Raw genomic sequence first — 13174 nt, 5'->3', positions numbered from 1 at the left:
TATGTATGTATGTATGTGTGTATGTATGTATGTATGTATGTATGTATGTATGTATGCATGCATGCGTGCGTGCATGTATGTATGTATGCATGTATCGAAAAGCTCATTCACACAGGCGTTTACGAAAGATAACAATGGAAATCATGGAGCTCCTTTGGAATTCACTCTTCACCCCTTCCACCGTCGTTAACCAATTGCTTGTTTGAACGATTGAGAGCAGTGTTACTGACATTCTTAAAATAATACAAGAATGCATGCTATCAAAGGCAGGAACAATGAAAGCTTTTGTCCCGAATGGGCATAAAATTAAATGTGCATCCAATAGGTATCTTGCGTATTATCAGTATGAAAATCAGTTCAAATAAACACAGTCTAGTGGTTTCAAGTAGCATTACCAACCCATGTAGTTTCTACAAGCGGGCCGAACATCTAGGGAATGATGGAGTAGTATTTATCTGCATGACTGAACATGATTGTAGTCAGGAATATTAATTCTACTGTTTGGTTTATTATGAACGTACCAATGGCTGATTCGAAATGTCGTAAGATAAGTGCTTTCTTGCTCGCCTGACTTCAAAAACTGCGTCGAATTTTCTACTTTAATTTGCAACCCTCTAAATCCATTTACTATTTATTATTGTGATCGAAAGTGTCTTTTTTCCCTTAAATTGACGTTTGACAAGGTTCTTTGATCTTTAATCACTTTGTGTTTCCGCTCTCTCAGTTTTCTTAAATGCTTTAGCGTCGACATATGTGAGGGTCTGAAGACCTTCGCTAACACTTTTCGAGCCTGACGAGTTGACCACGTCAGATAGATACGCATAGTGGACATCATTAATCGCCGTCTTCCTTTTCTTACATTGTGCTGGACTATATTGGAGCCGAAATAACATTTTGCACATATCAAAATAGGCAAATCAAGTTGCATGTCAAAGTACAATTTGACGAGGTTTTGATTAAGATCGGGGAGTTTGGACGTTACCAGAAACGTTTGTAATTTCTTCTCTGTCTTCCTGTCATAAACTGTGGAATTTTCATGCCCATTTCTGTGTTTCTGCTTGGTGTTACAGATTATAGGTAAGTGTTGAGGTTTCTTCTTCTTTGCTTTAGACGAAAGATATTTTATGTTAGATTGCGACTGTCAATAACTAATTATTCGTTTTTCCGTTGTGCGGCATATATCCATCAAATATCTTATGTAATCGACCGCCTACAAATCCAATCGCCAGTTAGATGGATTCATTATGTTAATAAAGGTCGCTGACATTTGTTTGGAGATAAGGTCACCTAAGCAATGTATACTGTATAACATATTGTCTAAAATACATAAAATCTAATATCAATCATATAAATGGTCACACATAAATGGCTGGATTTGTATAGTTGGCACCTACAAAGGAGTTTGTTGAGACGTAACCGTGATTTGACGATCTTACCACAAAAGTAAAGTAATTTGGACAAATCTTATGGTCTAATGAATTGAATTAGTATTCTGTGCCATATTGCAGCGGATATAACCAGTTGATAAAGACCTGGATAAAATATTCATCAGCCCTTTCGTAACCCGTTTAGTCAACAACTTTGGCTGAATTAGTTTGTAATTTTTGTAATAAGTTATATTTGTCTAAGTTTAAGATAATTTTAGTTACAGTACCAATTTTAGGCACACTGGATTTTTAAAAACAGGGTTTTTTTTGACGTGGAGCCTATGCATCAATCCAGAATTACATACCTTTGCCAGATTCCTGTTGCAGTGATTTCTTTAGATTCAGATGTGTACTTCGTATCTGAAAATCAAAATACTTAATTTTTGGATATATCAAGAAATTTCAGAGGGAAACAGTTTTTTGTGTGGAAAATGTTACAAATTTATTATGTCAGTAAGATCCCAACTAAAACTAAATTCCTGGATATCGTCAAATCGATAATTACAAGACAACTATGCTATTGCAGGATGTTGCAAGGAAAAGTGCTGCTGACTGTGAATAATTATTCCGAAAGCAACATTTCACTTTAGATCAATGGTAACTAATTATTTTATGAGCTCCAGAACCAGCCTGTGTGTGGTAGTATTGTAAATGCCGTACTTAAAAGAATTAATGGCTGCAAATAATGACTGGTAAACGTTTACGTAACATTTTAGAAGAAGCCTGCCTATGGTTAAATTGTACGCATTATTAGCCTTACACTAGATAACAGGTTTACTTTATTGCTGTCGCCGCACAGGTACTGCTGTAGGTAAACCTGCTGTCTCCGCAAAGGTATGTATGCGTGATGTCGCCGCACAGGTACGACTGTATGTAAACGTACTGTCGCCGCACAGGTACCAATGCATGTAAACGTGCTGTCGCCGCACAGATATTACTGCATGTAAACTTGTGCTATTTTTTATTCTTGGCACCTACAAGGGAACTTTTGTCAAATATGATACTCGCGGCATATCATTTTTGTGCATTTAAAAGTTACCACTAGGGTAGATCATTCAAACGATGAATGCGTGACTGCCGACCTAACCACACGAGTGTAGTAATTTTGCCAAATATCAACCTCACAGTCAACGGGACTTGATTTGTTTGTCTTTATCAAAATACTCTGCATAACTCGACTGGCCGACACAGTCACTGTGCAAAATCTGCATGACTCGACTGCTTGGCCCAGTTCCTATGTAAAGTATGCCTAACTCGACTGGCTGTTCCAGTCCCTATGTAAACACTACGTAACTCAACTAGTTGGACTCGTCACTGTATAAAGTCTTCATAACTCGACTGGCTGGAAACTCGACTGGCTGCCCAGTCTCTGTTTAAATTATTATTTTGTCTGCGACTCGTTTCAGTCCAGAACGAAATAAAATTTGAACTCCATTGATAGTGTTTGTACTTTGTGTATTTTCGTCTATTTTTTCATAAACGTTTCCCAATTAACCAATTCCTAAAAGTCCTCCTGCAACTACATAGACTTTGTTTTGGAAAATAAAATGTTAATTTGCGAAAATAGTACGCAAAAGCGAGGCATAGTATTTCCAACTGTCTACGTTGTTCTGATCTAAAATGTCATTGTTGAAAAGTGAGGAATTATGGGATACAGCCCGTACTTGTGTGCTGAATATCGCATAACATATTCTCGCGACAAATTTAAAGACAGCTTTTCTTTCAAATGCATCACACCTGAATGTGAGAGCGTATGCATCTTTTCTTCATCACAATGATTTCCATAGGGAGAATTTGAAATGAGATTTTACCAAAGTTATATCTTTCTACAATTCTTTTATTTCACATATCATATAAAATTATGTAGATACCTAAATGATCAATTAGCCGAAAATATAGTGATTGATATGTCTGAAATTTTGTAGGAAAATATTATTGGTGAATAATTGTTATGCACTGCAGGAATTCAGATAAGTATCTGATGTCGAAAGGTCAGACCATAATTCCGATAAAATCAGGCCTTATAACTTTAAAAGTGTAAAGAATTAATTTCTATCAAACATTAATTACATCCGAGCTTAAAGCTGGCCGCGGAAAACTTGTCCAGTTACAGACCTGATGGGAATCAGTTCCTTTTATTACCCAATTTCCCTAATTGATATAAGTTTCTAACCATGTTCGAACAATGCGTGTTTTCTGTACTGTTCAATTTCACACAACAGGAATAAAAGAGAATTTCAATTATTTTGATGTATACAAATATAACTTTGAACGATGTCTATACTACTTTTAGACAATTGTCAGTATTAGGCTTACATAGCATATAAAAATTAATATACACTATCTTAGGGCACAATAATGTTATCAACTACCACCGAGAGCCATTTACATAGATTTCAATCTCCGGAATATCTCAAACTTTGCCTAGAATGGACATAGCGAAGGGCTGACTAACGTGACGCTTGTTACCAGAAAAGATGTCATTAGTGAGCAGAATCTTTCGTTTTGGATGTGTTACGACTCTATTGAAAAGTTACGACTCTATGGTCCTAAACCATTTAACAGTAAAGGAGAAAATCAACGAGTTTTGTAAAATTTAATCAATAATTTAATTCCATAGAATGCAAAGTGGAAAAATTAAAAATAACTTATTGTATGGTGAATAAAATCCTAAGAGTCCTAAACGTTCTATTACATGTATAAAAGTATCGATATTCCAAATGAGTTCCAGTGATATTCCAGCTGAAGTGCAAACTATTATACTAATGTGCCAATAGCCTGGAATAGTTTGTTGTATCACAGTGATATAATCCAAAACGTCTTGAAATGAATTCACATTAATTCCGAAATACTTAAATTGATCTCATTAAATTCGTCAGCAATATCCCTTCTACCCATTCCATAATGAAACATAAACATGTTAACCAAACTAAGTCACTTTACCTTGTAGTACAAATCCACAAACGACTACTTTAGCTGTGTATATGCAAAATGACCCTTACAATTTGAAATCACACAAATTAACACACATTTTGAACGTGCATAACATAATGTCACCTTACTCCTAGGGAAAGATTGTACTTCTCTTTATGTTAAATATAATATCTAGAGGTTGACTTCTTTATGCTACAAAGTGTTATTTGTCCATAACGGACAAAAAGAGTGAAGTAGAAGGAGCTAGGGTCTGATGACTTACCGCTATTCTATCAGGAATCATATCTACCTAAGTAACACAAATAAATAGGGACATCGACTCACTATCTTGTATAATATTCGACTGAAGGCAATAGCACTTTACAATCGATATATAGATTGTAATTTAAGAAAAAGTGTACCCAATTCAATTATAACGTAAACATGAATAATGGTCTGAAAACGTTTATCAGTCACTCTCTTGGGGCGGAAGTTGATCTGGCTAGATCACTGAATTGGGCTATGTTTCTTTGGTGTTTCCAGTGTGTGTGTGTGTGTGTGTTTGTTTGTTTGTGTGTGTGAGGGAGAGGTTTCAAGTTTTAACGTAGCTTTAAAAATGATTTTAGTCATATAGCTACGATGTCTGCAGTGTGGCAGTTTATAATGATGTCTAGCACTGGGGCATCATGCCGCAGACATGTAGCATGATATCCAGCCCAGTCATATTATCGTGACACCAGGCCGACCAGTCCTAACACTAACCTCCTTATGATGAGCGCCAAGCGAGGCAGTTGTTAGTACCATTTTTTATAAGTCTTTGGTATGACTTGGCTCGGGACCGAAACCGCGAGCTCCCGCATCTAACCTCTAGGCCACCTGAGCGGTACATCAATACATAATTGACTATATTTTGCAAAGTATTTTGCCTGTAGATGGCCTTTGGGGGACGACATAGACTGGTCTCGGCAGGCTTCGAACCCAGCAATTCTAATTCTACCTTATTATTTTCAAATTTGTGCAGTGCATGTGAACAGAATAAGGTGTTGGATCTAGCTTTTACTTATTCATTCATTTATTTCAAATTCTTAAAAATGTCAAGTAACGTCATTTTTTACAGAGTAATTACGTAAGACACTAATTGCATTCAGCTGAAATGATGAATAATATCAATAACATAGTGATAATATGCTTCTCTAATTCCGGATCCACTTAGGTTTTTATAAAAATATTTATATTGGTAATAACGTAGTTCATTGAACCTTTCAGATAAATCCATTCATTCGTACGGATAAATATCCTTCCTTAATTATTTTGGTTCCATATTTTGAAAATGTTTTATTCTTTCTGTGAATGTATCACAGTTTTGATTTCATGCAAATTTGTTCTAGTGACTGATTTATAATATTCAATTATCTATGAATATGTTCTCCTTATAAAACCTCTTATCTTTCTTTTGAAAATCTCTCTACAGGAAATTCCTTAATAAATGAAATGCAGGTTTCATCATTCCTTGCAATATTGGTACTTCCAGATATATACCGTTTTTGCTAAGGTCTTAATATTTACCTGAAAATCGTGACCAGATAAATTAGGAATAACTACCAGGATATTTAGAATTGAATTTACACTCTATATATGAAGAATTTCAGTCTCTTCCAGTAACTGGACCATCATCTCCTAGTTTGCGATTGGTGGTCAAAATTGCTTCGTAGTTCCGCTCATCATTAATAATTTGTATGACATTTGTTGGTGAATTATAATGCTTTTTGTTCTCATTTCGGAATATCATTTTGAAGCGCTTCTCGGTCGAAAGTCTTCATAAATAATTACTGCGGTTAACTGTAAATACAAGTAAACTTTACTAATGCAGTCTGCTCCTTTAAACTTAGTCTTATAGTTTTTATAAATTGATTTAATGTCGGGAGAAAGACATGATGGTTTTTATTTTTCTGTTTATATTGTTCTCTTTTCAGTCGATTATAAGCTCCATAATGTGTTCACAGCAACAATATGTAATAAAAGGACCTTTTTAGTTGATGACCGAAACTTTTAGATTTAACTGAATGCCCATTTACTACTGTCTTATTTGTTTCAGTGCATACTCTTGTGTTGTCGTAATGACATTTCTGAATCAATGTAATTTTCAGACACATCTTTGGAAAAGTAGTTTTATTGTGCCTTTTGCTTAGTTGAGATGATATTTATTTTGATAAATCTTTTTTCCCCATTATCTTGATAACCTTTCCATCCAATAAAAGTTATGTTTCTGTCATTCAAACGACTTGATATGTTTTATCAATATATCAGCGAGGCCCTCGCAGGAGGCTGTCTTTCGGTTACTAATCGACAATTGGTGTATCCGCGTTTGTTGTAGGGATTAAAGTTAAGAAGGGATGAACCCTAATCAGTAATATAAGTCTCAAAACCTTACAATGCTACTGCTGCATCATGTGCATTATGCAGGAGTAATTTGTTAGATTAATGAATCGGAAACGCCTGTTAAGCTTGTGGCACGATATCGACCGTTTTGTTTCCCTATTGAGAGATACTATTTTGCCTCAATTTATAACGTCAAAAACATCATCAGCAATCGTTTTGGCGCACACGTCTTTTTCTCCGCCTTCACAATGTTCATTAAACGGGCGTTTCTTGTAGCATTGCATGAAGAAAGAGCTTGATTCTAAAAGTTCGGAGCCTAGTTTCCTTGTCAGAAGGATATTCTTCCTCATGGTTACAAGTGTTCTTATACACCTCTTTGTCATTATCTCTTCGATTCGATCTAAAAAATAAAAAGGTGAAATTTCTTCCTCTTCTAGACATTCTTGAAAATCAAATTCCAAACTCCAAATTCTCATCTCAAACTAAATGTATGAATGTAAGTCTTAGTATATTGTAGTTATATTCTATAAAGTTTATTTGATATATAACAATCATTTCTTGAGTTAGTGATAATTTATCAGTATAATATATCCAGACTATTCTTAGAGTAAAGAAATATATAGTTAGTCCCTTTATCAGAAGTACTCGTTTTCTCCAAACATTAAATTCCTTTCGTATATACATTGTATCGAACATCCGCTTCTGTACTTTCATAGAAAAAGGAAAACGAAGTCTTTGAGAACAATTACGATAATAACATATATCTTTTTGTTAAATATTAGATGTAAGATGACAAAGAACTCATCATATCTCTATTGTTGAGAAACTAAAAAACAAAACAAACAAAAAACAAGCTCCGCTAAACAAGTAATTCCAGAAGTCATCAAGGGCAGCCCTAAACTAAAACCACCAACAACAAGTTTTCCCTGCAGAAAAGATTTGTTGCTTTAAAGAAAGCTGATTTTCCTGTGGTTGTCTACAGGACGTTTCATCAAATTCAACAGTGATTTGTTATTCACTGTTGAAGTATTAAGCTGCCATGGACAGGAAGAAATATTTATATGGCATACGAGATCAAGGCCATGTATTTTACGAAGAAAAAAACGTCGTACCTATTACAATGTGTTGACATGATTAGGAAGACATGATGACAAAATGGAATATCCTTGTTGTGTTACTGACATGTTACCACACACGATCATAAACACAACAGAAATCTCTCATCTTGTCGATAGGATGCTTACTATTTTACAGTGCATATATAATACACAAAGTCTTTGGTCAAAACACCTAGCATATCGAAGGTTCAAATTAGCCTGGTACCATAGCTTTCTGCATTGTGGTCACGAGCGAGGTCTTACAACTCTGTTTTATTATCATGTGTACCAGTCAACGTTTAAATGCACTTTTTTGGTTACTGCTATTTTAAGACCCCTGAGTGTTTTTGATGTCATTAGGCGACTAACTAGATACTTCTAACAAAATCACTGTAGCGAGCAAAATGATGCAAAGGTAACAACTTAAACCTTGTTCATGAAGAGAGAGTGGAGTTAGTGTTTTAGGTGCTTGCTAAGTAGGACCAAATAGAAGCAGCGGAGTTTTCCGCAAATACACGAAATGATTCCAACATGGCATATTTTATTTAATCAATTTTATTTCATCAGATTCTACCAACGAACAAAGAAATTGAACCAAAAGTGTAACGCCTTGGCAATAGTCAACCGCTCCACAAGTAATATTGTTGTCGATGTCAGCTCAATGCTTTTACAGTACAACTATGATACGCTAATTTTTATGGTAAACACCTAGTGCAGGGAGCGTTGAAATGAACCTGGTACCACTAGGTCTTTTTACTCTGGTTTTCTTGTCAAGCGTCATCCGCATTACACGTAATATTCGAAGAAATCAACATGGAGAAGTGTAACTAACATACCAAGTTTAAACTATCGTACACAGAAAGATAATTAATGTTTAGCAAAACAATAAAATCATATTTTAGAAACAAAATGAAAACACATGGAGCGAAAAAAGTAGTTTCTCTCAACAGTTTGCAATCCCCTACGGGAAAATACGCTGCTGAATAACATTTCTTTTAAAAATAGCGAAATGTAAAGAAACTTAGAGATGGAGGGGAATTACTATTTTTGGCTAGTGATTGATTTGATCTTACGAGATCAGTTGCACATGGAGCCACCATTCCACCTATACATGCAAAGGAGGAGCTAGCTCCCTGGAATGAATTTCGCAAAGATGCAGGGTAAAATTCAGCCGAAAATATCTGAATGACCGCAAAAGCTGCAGCCACTCCTACCTTTCCTATCATCGCTAAGGTCACTGTACAAGGTTTGTAATTCTGAAATAAAAAGATTTGCATAATTGACGCATATAATTGTAAAATACTTCATGCATTGCTTTCTAGATTATTAATAGGGAATAGATGCATTGACAAATATTGTTCTGTCGAAAGTAATGTTTAAACGATACCGCAAACTCTTTACGTGCATAAGTTTGGTTCATTGAATTAAAACATTGCTATCTGAACCGTGTTACCTTATTTCAAGTATTATTGACTTGCAGTTAACATGTTGATATATTTCAGACTTATGTTTTATTTTTGTCTTCGACAGGCTTATATATTCATTGTTAGATGCATCTTAATCAATACATGCATATTGGAATAAGATGAAACGTGGCCAGTCTAAAGTGCATGCCAAATTGTTCTTTCAACTGTGTGCGTGTGTGCATGTACTGACTAAAGAGCGTGCGTGTTCCAAGCCGGTGCAAAGTAATTCTATAAACGTTGCGTAGAATATTGGACGATGGCCGCGATTACGATAGGACGGGTGCTTGGATGATAACCGCGATTGCCATACGATTGATGTTCAGATTCATCATCTGTGATATCTATAAAAATGTGTATAATCTTGTCTTATCTTCATTGCCGCAAATTTTGAAAGATTCAACTTAACAAGATCAATCACCCTAGCGTGAACTGGAATTATGTATATTGCAGTAGCAATAATGACGACTGTACTAAAAGCATATTCTGCATGTCATACATACATACATACATACATACATGCATGCATGCATGCATGCATGCATACATACATACATACATACGCACGTACATACATACATACACACACACATACATACATACGCACGTACATACATACATACATACATACGCACATACATACATACATACACAGACATGCATACATACATACGCACGTACATACATACACACACATACATACATACGCACGTACATACATACACACATACATACATACATACATACATACGCACGTACATACATACATACACACACATACATACATACATACATACACATGCATACATACATACATACATACATACATACATACGCACGTACATACATATATACATACATACATACGCACGTACATACATATATACGTACATACACAGACACGCATACATACATACATACATACATACATGCATACATACATACATACATACATACATACATACATACATGCATACATGCATGCATGCATACATACATACATACATACATACATACATACATACATACATACATACATACATACATGCATCTTATGTGAAGGTTTAAATGAAGATGTGAAGGTTCAAATGATACATAACAATGAGTGCCCTTTTGAACACTACATATATTTTAGTAAGCAGAAATCATTCACGTACATTTTCTACGCCTGGAGGCGAAAAATTCGTAGACCAAATCTGTTTTTAATGGAATTTCAGCCACTACCAAAAGACTTTTAAAAATATGAATTAGCCAGAGAGTTCTCTTTCCAAATAGCACCGCTTTACATCTGCATTTCACAATAGAACAGAATTGGGGCCAGGCGTTCAGGCAAGTATAAAAAAAATCGCTCCATTTCATTTTCAAGACCCGTCATTCAGGAAATGTGGAAATATGTACCCATATATCTGATTCGGTTTTAGCCAATGTATTCGCAGAGTAATTTTAAAGGGTACGAGCTATAGGTTCTTCTATTCAGAACGGGGTAGCTTTCACGCCTTTAATTATTGTCTATTTTATATTGCGTATCATACATATGAGGTAAGAATACAAATCATATGGTGAATAACAATCCTTTCAAGTGCACTCAATCCAGCAAGGGATCACGTATTTCAGGGATTGATAAAGACAAATGCAATAAACTGACAACGAACAGTGTGAAACTGAGCGCTTTCGCCTATTTAATGAGATTTTTTCAAAGGCAAATACAAAACATAGCCAAGACAAGCACATATTTTCCAGTAACAGCAACAAGCTGAAATACACTAGTTGAAACATAATAAAGTTAAAAGGTCTAATTTCTGTGGAAACAGCCATGTAAAGTTTCGCAAACACAACGGTTTTTCTGTTTTATTTGTTTGATTTGTGTATGGTTTGTATTTGCCTTTGAAAAAGACTCCTTAAAGATTAGAAAGCGCTCAGGCAAGCTAGATAATAGTTCTGCACTGTTCGTTGTCAGTTTATTGCACACACACACACACACACACACACACACACACACACATATATATATATATATATATATATATATATATATATATATATATATATATATATATATATATATATACTAAAGTGTGAAAAATATAAAATTAGACAAACTTTTGTCATATTTTTCGTTCCTTTAGTTTCCAAACATAAATTAGTTTGGTCTATAGGAAGTAAATGGAAACTGCATTGCCTGTCAAGCTTGGAACTTATTTTTTCTCAAGCAATTTAACTCACGTTTGCAGAAAGCTGTTTCTGTTGTAGTAAAAACAGTTTAAAAAATTGGCAACAATGTTTAAATCCCTGTGTAATACATCTTCTAAGTCAGACGTGCGTTGCAGGCAGACAAGTATATGATAATTTACAAAATGTCAAGAAATTAATTTATTGCAGCACCGTAGGCCATGGAAAGTCTACGCTCGGATAAACAGCTGATATGTTGGTTTTTTATTATCTACGGTTGATAGTGAAGTGAGGTTACAAAAATGGGGGTCAGGGTGGTATACTATGGTGTGAGCAGAATTTCGTAAGCTTTGATTCAGAAGCAATGCTGGCATGTAATAAACAGAAAATTCAAGCTTGATATATTTCATCTTGTAGAAAAGATTGATACGTTTTTTAACCCGTAGCTTCTGCAGACAGAGGATCTCAAATGGGTAACAATTTAATATTGAATTTATGAAACGAGTTGAATAATGTCCAGATTTTGAGAGCCTTGGCGAGCAAAAGCTGGACATTATTTAATGAGTTTCATAAATTTAATATTAAATCATTACCCATTTGAGATTCTTTTTATCACATTGTTTTTATTTTCAGTTGAAATTATTTAGATAGAAAGAAGAACGAAGAATTTCGTTCATCCTGACAGACGATGTACCTTTCACTTGTTGTGCGTGTAGTCCCAAACAAAGTTGAAATAGTAAAAGTATATTATACATTTTGATAATTATAAATCAAAGAAGACGCGTCCTTCCAAATAAACAGAACATTTTACAAATGACAAAACATTTGTAAACACAAAATGTCGAATGCGTGTGACGCATTGAAATTCCAATCACAACTAAGCATTAAATTGTTGCGATATTTTTGTGACAAGAAGATTATTCGATGCAGAAATACACATATATGCTGTAATGTATTTTTGACCGGATAGCTGCAGTATTTGATTTGGAACATTAGATTGTACAGATGACGTAAACAAATCTCTTTTTACCGCGTAAATATGCTGTGGTTGGATAAAGTTCTGTCACTTGGGGAGACCAGTTTATGTCTATATTCTTCTCTGAACAAAGGTGAGATTATTTACTTCAGTAAGTTCACATTTATACCAAGCTTGCATATAGGGTGGATTCCATGCTACAGATATACCGCTCATCTATTCCCACCTCCGCCCTTGCTATTATCTAAGCGATGCCGGTAGTTTTACTTGTTGTTACTGTTCTTATCTTGGGGATTTTGCCATTTTTCATGTTATACATGACATAACAAACCCCTGTGGGGGTAAATTGGCAATACTGAAACAGACGAGACCGTTTTGTTCCCAATTCCCTTTCGCGAGTCGAAAAAAATGGCGGAAGAAAATGTTCAATGAATACAAAAATTCCAGAAGGCGGGGTTTAAGAAGTTTTCCCACAATCGCAGCAAATCAGTAAAGAGAATACTGCACACTTATTTCATGGGCTTATTTGGAATGTGAGCCAATCAGAATTACATAAAGTGATATGTTCACATGCATGATATCAAGAATATGAAACTGTTCATAGTTTAGTCAAAGTATACCGACTATGTGATAAAATAATGTATGAATTGTTTGTTCCACACGATGAAATATATCCGATTTGTACAAGAAATGTTTATTTTAGCAAAGTATAAATCACCAAGAGATGAATCTAATAAAATCCTAATGAGA

At 34.9% G+C, this 13174-nt stretch overlaps 1 protein-coding gene across 1 annotated transcript in view; it reads left to right on the top strand.

The window, feature by feature from the left end:
- Positions 1–517: 517 nt before the first annotated feature.
- The window catches only part of LOC149786050 (organic cation transporter protein-like), a 97661-nt gene continuing 85004 nt past the window's right edge, over positions 518–13174 (top strand). Inside the window, exon 1 of the mRNA XM_089976338.1 lies at positions 518–1077. The gene's annotated coding sequence lies outside the window, so the exon portion shown is untranslated. The remainder of the gene's footprint in view (positions 1078–13174) is intronic.

This window comes from Sinohyriopsis cumingii, chromosome 12 (assembly GCF_028554795.1).
Source record: "Sinohyriopsis cumingii isolate HCF-2022 chromosome 12, ASM2855479v2, whole genome shotgun sequence".
NCBI lineage: Eukaryota > Metazoa > Mollusca > Bivalvia > Unionida > Unionidae > Sinohyriopsis > Sinohyriopsis cumingii.
This window is presented reverse-complemented; position numbering and strand designations above follow the sequence as displayed.